An 8,403-nucleotide genomic window follows, 5' to 3' on the forward strand; every position below is an offset into this window, starting at 1 on the left:
GCGTGGGTGGGGTTTGGGTTAATTAGCGTGGGTGGGGTTTGGGTTAATTAGAGTGGGTGGGGTTTGGAGTTAATTAGAGTGGGTGGGGTTTGGAGTTAATTGATGTGGGTGGGGTTTGGAGTTAATTAGTGTGGGTGGGGTTTGGGTTAATTAGTGTGGGTGGGGTTTGGAGTTAATTAGCGTGGGTGGGGTTTGGGTTAATTAGCGTGGGTGGGGTTTGGAGTTAATTAGAGTGGGTGGGGTTTGGAGTTAATTAGTGTGGGTGGGGTTTGGGTTAATTAGCGTGGGTGGGGTTTGGGGTTAATTAGATTGGGTGGGGTTTGGAGTTAATTAGAGTGGGTGGGGTTTGGGTTAATTAGAGTGGGTGGGGTTTGGGTTAATTAGAGTGGGTGGGGTTTGGAGTTAATTAGAGTGGGTGGGGTTTGGGTTAATTAGAGTGGGTGGGGTTTGGAGTTAATTGATGTGGGTGGGGTTTGGGTTAATTAGAGTGGGTGGGGTTTGGGTTAATTAGAGTGGGTGGGGTTTGGAGTTAATTGATGTGGGTGGGGTTTGGGTTAATTAGAGTGGGTGGGGTTTGGGTTAATTAGCGTGGGTGGGGTTTGGGTTAATTAGAGTGGGTGGGGTTTGGAGTTAATTAGTGTGGGTGGGGTTTGGGTTAATTAGAGTGGGTGGGGTTTGGGTTAATTAGTGTAGGTGGGGTTTGGGTTAATTAGCGTGGGTGGGGTTTGGGTTAATTGATGTGGGTGGGGTTTGGGTTAATTAGCGTGGGTGGGGTTTGGAGTTAATTAGCGTGGGTGGGGTTTGGAGTTAATTAGTGTGGGTGGGGTTTGGGTTAATTAGTGTGGGTGGGGTTTGGAGTTAATTGATGTGGGTGGGGTTTGGGTTAATTAGCGTGGGTGGGGTTTGGAGTTAATTAGTGTGGGTGGGGTTTGGGTTAATTAGTGTGGGTGGGGTTTGGGTTAATTAGAGTGGGTGGGGTTTGGAGTTAATTAGTGTGGGTGGGGTTTGGGTTAATTAGAGTGGGTGGGGTTTTGGTTAATTAGAGTGGGTGGGGTTTGGGTTAATTAGAGTGGGTGGGGTTTGGAGTTAATTAGCGTGGGTGGGGTTTGGGTTAATTAGCATGGGTGGGGTTTGGGTTAATTAGAGTGGGTGGGGTTTGGAGTTAATTAGAGTGGGTGGGGTTTGGGTTAATTAGTGTGGGTGGGGTTTGGGTTAATTAGTGTGGGTGGGGTTTGGAGTTAATTAGCGTGGGTGGGGTTTGGGTTAATTAGTGTGGGTGGGGTTTGGAGTTAATTAGAGTGGGTGGGGTTTGGAGTTAATTAGCGTGGGTGGGGTTTGGGTTAATTAGTGTGGGTGGGGTTTGGAGTTAATTAGCGTGGGTGGGGTTTGGGTTAATTAGTGTGGGTGGGGTTTGGGTTAATTAGAGTGGGTGGGGTTTGGAGTTAATTAGCGTGGGTGGGGTTTGGGTTAATTAGTGTGGGTGGGGTTTGGGTTAATTAGAGTGGGTGGGGTTTGGAGTTAATTAGCGTGGGTGGGGTTTGGGTTAATTAGTGTGGGTGGGGTTTGGAGTTAATTAGAGTGGGTGGGGTTTGGAGTTAATTAGAGTGGGTGGGGTTTGGGTTAATTAGAGTGGGTGGGGTTTGGGTTAATTAGTGTGGGTGGGGTTTGGTGTTAATTAGCGTGGGTGGGGTTTGGGTTAATTAGAGTGGGTGGGGTTTGGGTTAATTAGAGTGGGTGGGGTTTGGGTTAATTAGCGTGGGTGGGGTTTGGGTTAATTAGAGTGGGTGGGGTTTGGGTTAATTGATGTGGGTGGGGTTTGGGTTAATTAGTGTGGGTGGGGTTTGGGTTAATTAGAGTGGGTGGGGTTTGGGTTAATTAGAGTGGGTGGGGTTTGGAGTTAATTAGTGTGGGTGGGGTTTGGGTTAATTAGCGTGGGTGGGGTTTGGGGTTAATTAGATTGGGTGGGGTTTGGAGTTAATTAGAGTGGGTGGGGTTTGGGTTAATTACCGTGGGTGGGGTTTGGGTTAATTAGAGTGGGTGGGGTTTGGGTTAATTAGAGTGGGTGGGGTTTGGGGTTAATTAGTGTGGGTGGGGTTTGGGTTAATTAGAGTGGGTGGGGTTTGGGGTTAATTAGAGTGGGTGGGGTTTGGAGTTAATTAGTGTGGGTGGGGTTTGGAGTTAATTAGTGTGGGTGGGGTTTGGGTTAATTAGAGTGGGTGGGGTTTGGGTTAATTAGTGTGGGTGGGGTTTGGGTTAATTAGAGTGGGTGGGGTTTGGGTTAATTAGTGTGGGTGGGGTTTGGGTTAATTAGAGTGGGTGGGGTTTGGGTTAATTAGAGTGGGTGGGGTTTGGGTTAATTAGTGTGGGTGGGGTTTGGGTTAATTAGAGTGGGTGGGGTTTGGGTTAATTAGAGTGGGTGGGGTTTGGGTTAATTAGTGTGGGTGGGGTTTGGAGTTAATTAGAGTGGGTGGGGTTTGGGTTAATTAGCGTGGGTGGGGTTTGGAGTTAATTAGTGTGGGTGGGGTTTGGGTTAATTAGAGTGGGTGGGGTTTGGGTTAATTAGTGTGGGTGGGGTTTGGGTTAATTAGAGTGGGTGGGGTTTGGGTTAATTAGAGTGGGTGGGGTTTGGGTTAATTAGTGTGGGTGGGGTTTGGAGTTAATTAGAGTGGGTGGGGTTTGGGTTAATTAGCGTGGGTGGGGTTTGGGTTAATTAGTGTGGGTGGGGTTTGGAGTTAATTAGTGTGGGTGGGGTTTGGGTTAATTAGCGTGGGTGGGGTTTGGAGTTAATTGATGTCGGTGGGGTTTGGAGTTAATTAGTGTGGGTGGGGTTTGGAGTTAATTAGTGTGGGTGGGGTTTGGGTTAATTAGCGTGGGTGGGGTTTGGGTTAATTAGTGTGGGTGGGGTTTGGAGTTAATTAGAGTGGGTGGGGTTTGGAGTTAATTAGAGTGGGTGGGGTTTGGGTTAATTAGAGTGGGTGGGGTTTGGGTTAATTAGAGTGGGTGGGGTTTGGAGTTAATTAGTGTGGGTGGGGTTTGGAGTTAATTAGTGTGGGTGGGGTTTGGTGTTAATTAGAGTGGGTGGGGTTTGGGTTAATTTGAGTGGGTGGGGTTTGGGTTAATTAGTGTGGGTGGGGTTTGGGTTAATTAGTGTGGGTGGGGTTTGGGTTAATTAGAGTGGGTGGGGTTGGAGTTAATTAGTGTGGGTGGGGTTGGGGTTAATTAGCGTGGGTGGGGTTGGGGTTAATTAGCGTGGGTGGTGTTTGGGTTAATTAGTGTGGGTGGGGTTTGGGTTAATTAGAGTGGGTGGGGTTTGGAGTTAATTAGCGTGGGTGGGGTTTGGGTTAATTAGCGTGGGTGGGGTTTGGGTTAATTACCGTGGGTGGGGTTTGGAGTTAATTAGCGTGGGTGGGGTTTGGAGTTAATTAGCGTGGGTGGGGTTTGGGTTAATTAGCGTGGGTGGGGTTTGGGTTAATTAGAGTGGGTGGGGTTTGGAGTTAATTAGAGTGGGTGGGGTTTGGGTTAATTAGAGTGGGTGGGGTTTGGAGTTAATTAGTGTGGGTGGGGTTTGGAGTTAATTAGTGTGGGTGGGGTTTGGGGTTAATTAGAGTGGGTGGGGTTTGGGTTAATTAGTGTGGGTGGGGTTTGGGTTAATTAGTGTGGGTGGGGTTTGGGTTAATTAGAGTGGGTGGGGTTTGGAGTTAATTAGTGTGGGTGGGGTTGGGGTTAATTAGCGTGGGTGGGGTTGGGGTTAATTAGTGTGGGTGGGGTTTGTGTTAATTAGAGTGGGTGGGGTTTGGGTTAATTAGTGTGGGTGGGGTTTGGGGTTAATTACCGTGGGTGGGGTTTGGGTTAATTAGCGTGGGTGGGGTTTGGGTTAATTAGTGTGGGTGGGGTTTGGGTTAATTAGTGTGGGTGGGGTTTGGGTTAATTAGCGTGGGTGGTGTTTGGGTTAATTAGTGTGGGTGGGGTTTGGGTTAATTAGAGTGGGTGGGGTTTGGAGTTAATTAGCGTGGGTGGGGTTTGGGTTAATTAGCGTGGGTGGGGTTTGGGTTAATTAGAGTGGGTGGGGTTTGGAGTTAATTAGCGTGGGTGGGGTTTGGGTTAATTAGAGTGGGTGGGGTTTGGGTTAATTAGAGTGGGTGGGGTTTGGAGTTAATTGATGTGGGTGGGGTTTGGGTTAATTAGTGTGGGTGGGGTTTGGAGTTAATTGATGTGGGTGGGGTTTGGGTTAATTAGTGTGGGTGGGGTTTGGAGTTAATTACCGTGGGTGGGGTTTGGGTTAATTAGCGTGGGTGGGGTTTGGGTTAATTAGCATGGGTGGGGTTTGAAGTTAATTAGCGTGGGTGGGGTTTGGAGTTAATTAGCGTGGGTGGGGTTTGGGTTAATTAGAGTGGGTGGGGTTTGGGTTAATTAGTGTGGGTGGGGTTTGGGTTAATTAGCGTGGGTGGGGTTTGGGTTAATTAGCGTGGGTGGGGTTTGAAGTTAATTAGCGTGGGTGGGGTTTGGAGTTAATTAGTGTGGGTGGGGTTTGGGTTAATTAGCGTGGGTGGGGTTTGAAGTTAATTAGCGTGGGTGGGGTTTGGGTTAATTAGAGTGGGTGGGGTTTGGAGTTAATTAGCGTGGGTGGGGTTTGAAGTTAATTAGCGTGGGTGGGGTTTGGGTTAATTAGAGTGGGTGGGGTTTGGGTTAATTAGTGTAGGTGGGGTTTGGGTTAATTAGTGTGGGTGGGGTTTGGGTTAATTAGAGTGAATGGGGTTTGAAGTTAATTAGTGTGGGTGGGGTTTGGGTTAATTAGAGTGGGTGGGGTTTGGGGTTAATTAGAGTGGGTGGGGTTTGGGGTTAATTAGCGTGGGTGGGGTTTGGGTTAATTAGTGTGGGTGGGGTTTGGGTTAATTAGCGTGGGTGGGGTTTGGAGTTAATTAGAGTGGGTGGGGTTTGGGTAAATTACCGTGGGTGGGGTTTGGAGTTAATTAGAGTGGGTGGGGTTTGGGTTAATTACCGTGGGTGGGGTTTGGGTTAATTAGAGTGGGTGGGGTTTGGATTTAATTAGAGTGGGTGGGGTTTGGGTTAATTACCGTGGGTGGGGTTTGGGTTAATTAGTGTGGGTGGGGTTTGGAGTTAATTAGAGTGGGTGGGGTTTGGGTTAATTACCGTGGGTGGGGTTTGGGTTAATTAGTGTGGGTGGGGTTTGGAGTTATTTAGAGTGGGTGGGGTTTGGGTTAATTAGAGTGGGTGGGGTTTGGAGTTAATTAGAGTGGGTGGGGTTTGGGTTAATTACCGTGGGTGGGGTTTGGGTTAATTAGAGTGGGTGGGGTTTGGAGTTAATTAGAGTGGGTGGGGTTTGGGTTAATTACCGTGGGTGGGGTTTGGAGTTAATTAGAGTGGGTGGGGTTTGGGTTAATTACCGTGGGTGGGGTTTGGGTTAATTAGAGTGGGTGGGGTTTGGAGTTAATTAGAGTGGGTGGGGTTTGGGTTAATTAGAGTGGGTGGGGTTTGGGTTAATTAGAGTGGGTGGGGTTTGGGTTAATTAGTGTGGGTGGGGTTTGGGTTAATTAGAGTGGGTGGGGTTTGGGGTTAATTAGAGTGGGTGGGGTTTGGAGTTAATTAGTGTGGGTGGGGTTTGGGTTAATTAGTGTGGGTGGGGTTTGGGTTAATTAGAGTGGGTGGGGTTTGGGTTAATTAGTGTGGGTGGGGTTTGGGTTAATTAGAGTGGGTGCGGTTTGGAGTTAATTAGTGTGGGTGGGGTTTGGGTTAATTAGTGTGGGTGGGGTTTGGGTTAATTAGAGTGGGTGCGGTTTGGAGTTAATTAGTGTGGGTGGGGTTTGGGTTAATTAGTGTGGGTGGGGTTTGGGTTAATTAGAGTGGGTGGGGTTTGGGTTAATTAGTGTGGGTGGGGTTTGGGTTAATTAGAGTGGGTGGGGTTTGGAGTTAATTAGCGTGGGTGGGGTTTGGGTTAATTAGAGTGGGTGGGGTTTGGGTTAATTAGAGTGGGTGGGGTTTGGGGTTAATTAGTGTGGGTGGGGTTTGGGTTAATTAGTGTGGGTGGGGTTTGGAGTTAATTAGAGTGGGTGGGGTTTGGAGTTAATTGATGTGGGTGGGGTTTGGGGTTAATTAGTGTGGGTGGGGTTTGGGTTAATTAGCGTGGGTGGGGTTTGGGTTAATTAGCGTGGGTGGGGTTTGGGTTAATTAGAGTGGGTGGGGTTTGGGTTATTTAGAGTGGGTGGGGTTTGGGGTTAATTAGCGTGGGTGGGGTTTGGAGTTAATTAGAGTGGGTGGGGTTTGGGGTTAATTAGCGTGGGTGGGGTTTGGGTTAATTAGAGTGGGTGGGGTTTGGGTTAATTAGCGTGGGTGGGGTTTGGAGTTAATTAGCGTGGGTGGGGTTTGGAGTTAATTAGAGTGGGTGGGGTTTGGGGTTAATTAGCGTGGGTGGGGTTTGGAGTTAATTAGCGTGGGTGGGGTTTGGAGTTAATTAGCGTGGGTGGGGTTTAGGTTAATTAGCGTGGGTGGGGTTTGGGTTAATTAGCGTGGGTGGGGTCTGGGTTAATTAGCGTGGGTGGGGTTTGGGTTATTTAGAGTGGGTGGGGTTTGGGGTTAATTAGAGTGGGTGGGGTTTGGGTTAATTAGTGTGGGTGCGGTTTGGGTTAATTAGTGTGGGTGGGGTTTGGGTTAATTAGTGTGGGTGGGGTTTGGAGTTAATTGATGTGGGTGGGGTTTGGGTTAATTAGTGTGGGTGGGGTTTGGATTTAATTGATGTGGGTGGGGTTTGGGTTAATTAGAGTGGGTGGGGTTTGGGTTAATTAGTGTGGGTGGGGTTTGGAGTTAATTAGAGTGGGTGGGGTTTGGAGTTAATTAGTGTGGGTGGGGTTTGGGTTAATTAGAGTGGGTGGGGTTTGGGTTAATTAGAGTGGGTGGGGTTTGGGTTAATTGATGTGGGTGGGGTTTGGAGTTAATTGATGTGGGTGGGGTTTGGGTTAATTAGTGTGGGTGGGGTTTGGAGTTAATTAGCGTGGGTGGGGTTTGGGTTAATTAGTGTGGGTGGGGTTTGGCGTTAATTAGCGTGGGTGGGGTTTGGGTTAATTAGAGTGGGTGGGGTTTGGGTTAATTAGCGTGGGTGGGGTTTGGAGTTAATTAGTGTGGGTGGGGTTTGGGTTAATTAGAGTGGGTGGGGTTTGGGTTAATTAGAGTGGGTGGGGTTTGGGTTAATTAGCGTGGGTGGGGTTTGGGTTAATTAGAGTGGGTGGGGTTTGGGTTAATTAGAGTGGGTGGGGTTTGGGGTTAATTAGCGTGGGTGGGGTTTGGGTTAATTAGCGTGGGTGGGGTTTGGGTTAATTAGCGTGGGTGGGGTTTGGAGTTAATTAGCGTGGGTGGGGTTTGGAGTTAATTAGCGTGGGTGGGGTTTGGGTTAATTAGCGTGGGTGGGGTTTGGAGTTAATTAGAGTGGGTGGGGTTTGGGTTAATTGATGTGGGTGGGGTTTGGGTTAATTAGAGTGGGTGGGGTTTGGGGTTAATTAGAGTGGGTGGGGTTTGGGTTAATTAGAGTGGGTGGGGTTTGGGTTAATTAATGTGGGTGGGGTTTGGGGTTAATTAGAGTGGGTGGGGTTTGGGTTAATTAGAGTGGGTGGGGTTTGGGTTAATTGATGTGGGTGGGGTTTGGGTTAATTAGAGTGGGTGGGGTTTGGGTTAATTGATGTGGGTGGGGTTTGGGTTAATTAGTGTGGGTGGGGTTTGGGGTTAATTAGAATGGGTGGGGTTTGGGTTAATTAGAGTGGGTGGGGTTTGGGTTAATTAGCGTGGGTGGGGTTTGGGTTAATTGATGTGGGTGGGGTTTGGGGTTAACTGGAGTTGGCGGGATTTGGTGTTAATTAAATTAGCTGCTGGAGTGACTGATCAATAATCAGTCCATTTGTTTGGGGCGATGTATAAATCTGTTTTCTTTTCGCCGTCTTACAGGTACCAAGGCACTTCAGGGGATGTCGGATGCTTTGTTGTAGCTCAGCCATTGCCAAAGCACAACAATTATTTTGAGGTAATCTGCCAGTGGGCATTTGCTTGAATTGCTGTTGCAAGTTAAAGATCTTCTTCACAAAGAGATCCGTGTGTTTACTGGAGGTGGGACACTGTGGGGAGTGGGTAGTGAGGAGAGGACTGAGGATGGTGCTGGTGGGGAGTAGGGGTGAGGACAGGGAGAGTTGTGGGAGGTCTGAGTGGGTAGGTGTTGCTCACCTGATCCAACCTTCAGGCCCCGCTGTGATTGGGTGAGCAGTTCACCCCCGCGGACCAGGTGTGGTGGCCCGTCCAGTATACACTGCCGGATCTGAGAACCCGGTTAGAATATTCCAGAAAAGAATTTGCTGAGCCATTAGTTCCCAGGCTGCTTGCAGCCACACTTCCAGAAGCCTCTCA

The sequence above is a fragment of the Carcharodon carcharias genome, chromosome 12, assembly GCF_017639515.1.
Source record: "Carcharodon carcharias isolate sCarCar2 chromosome 12, sCarCar2.pri, whole genome shotgun sequence".
Lineage (NCBI taxonomy): Eukaryota > Metazoa > Chordata > Chondrichthyes > Lamniformes > Lamnidae > Carcharodon > Carcharodon carcharias.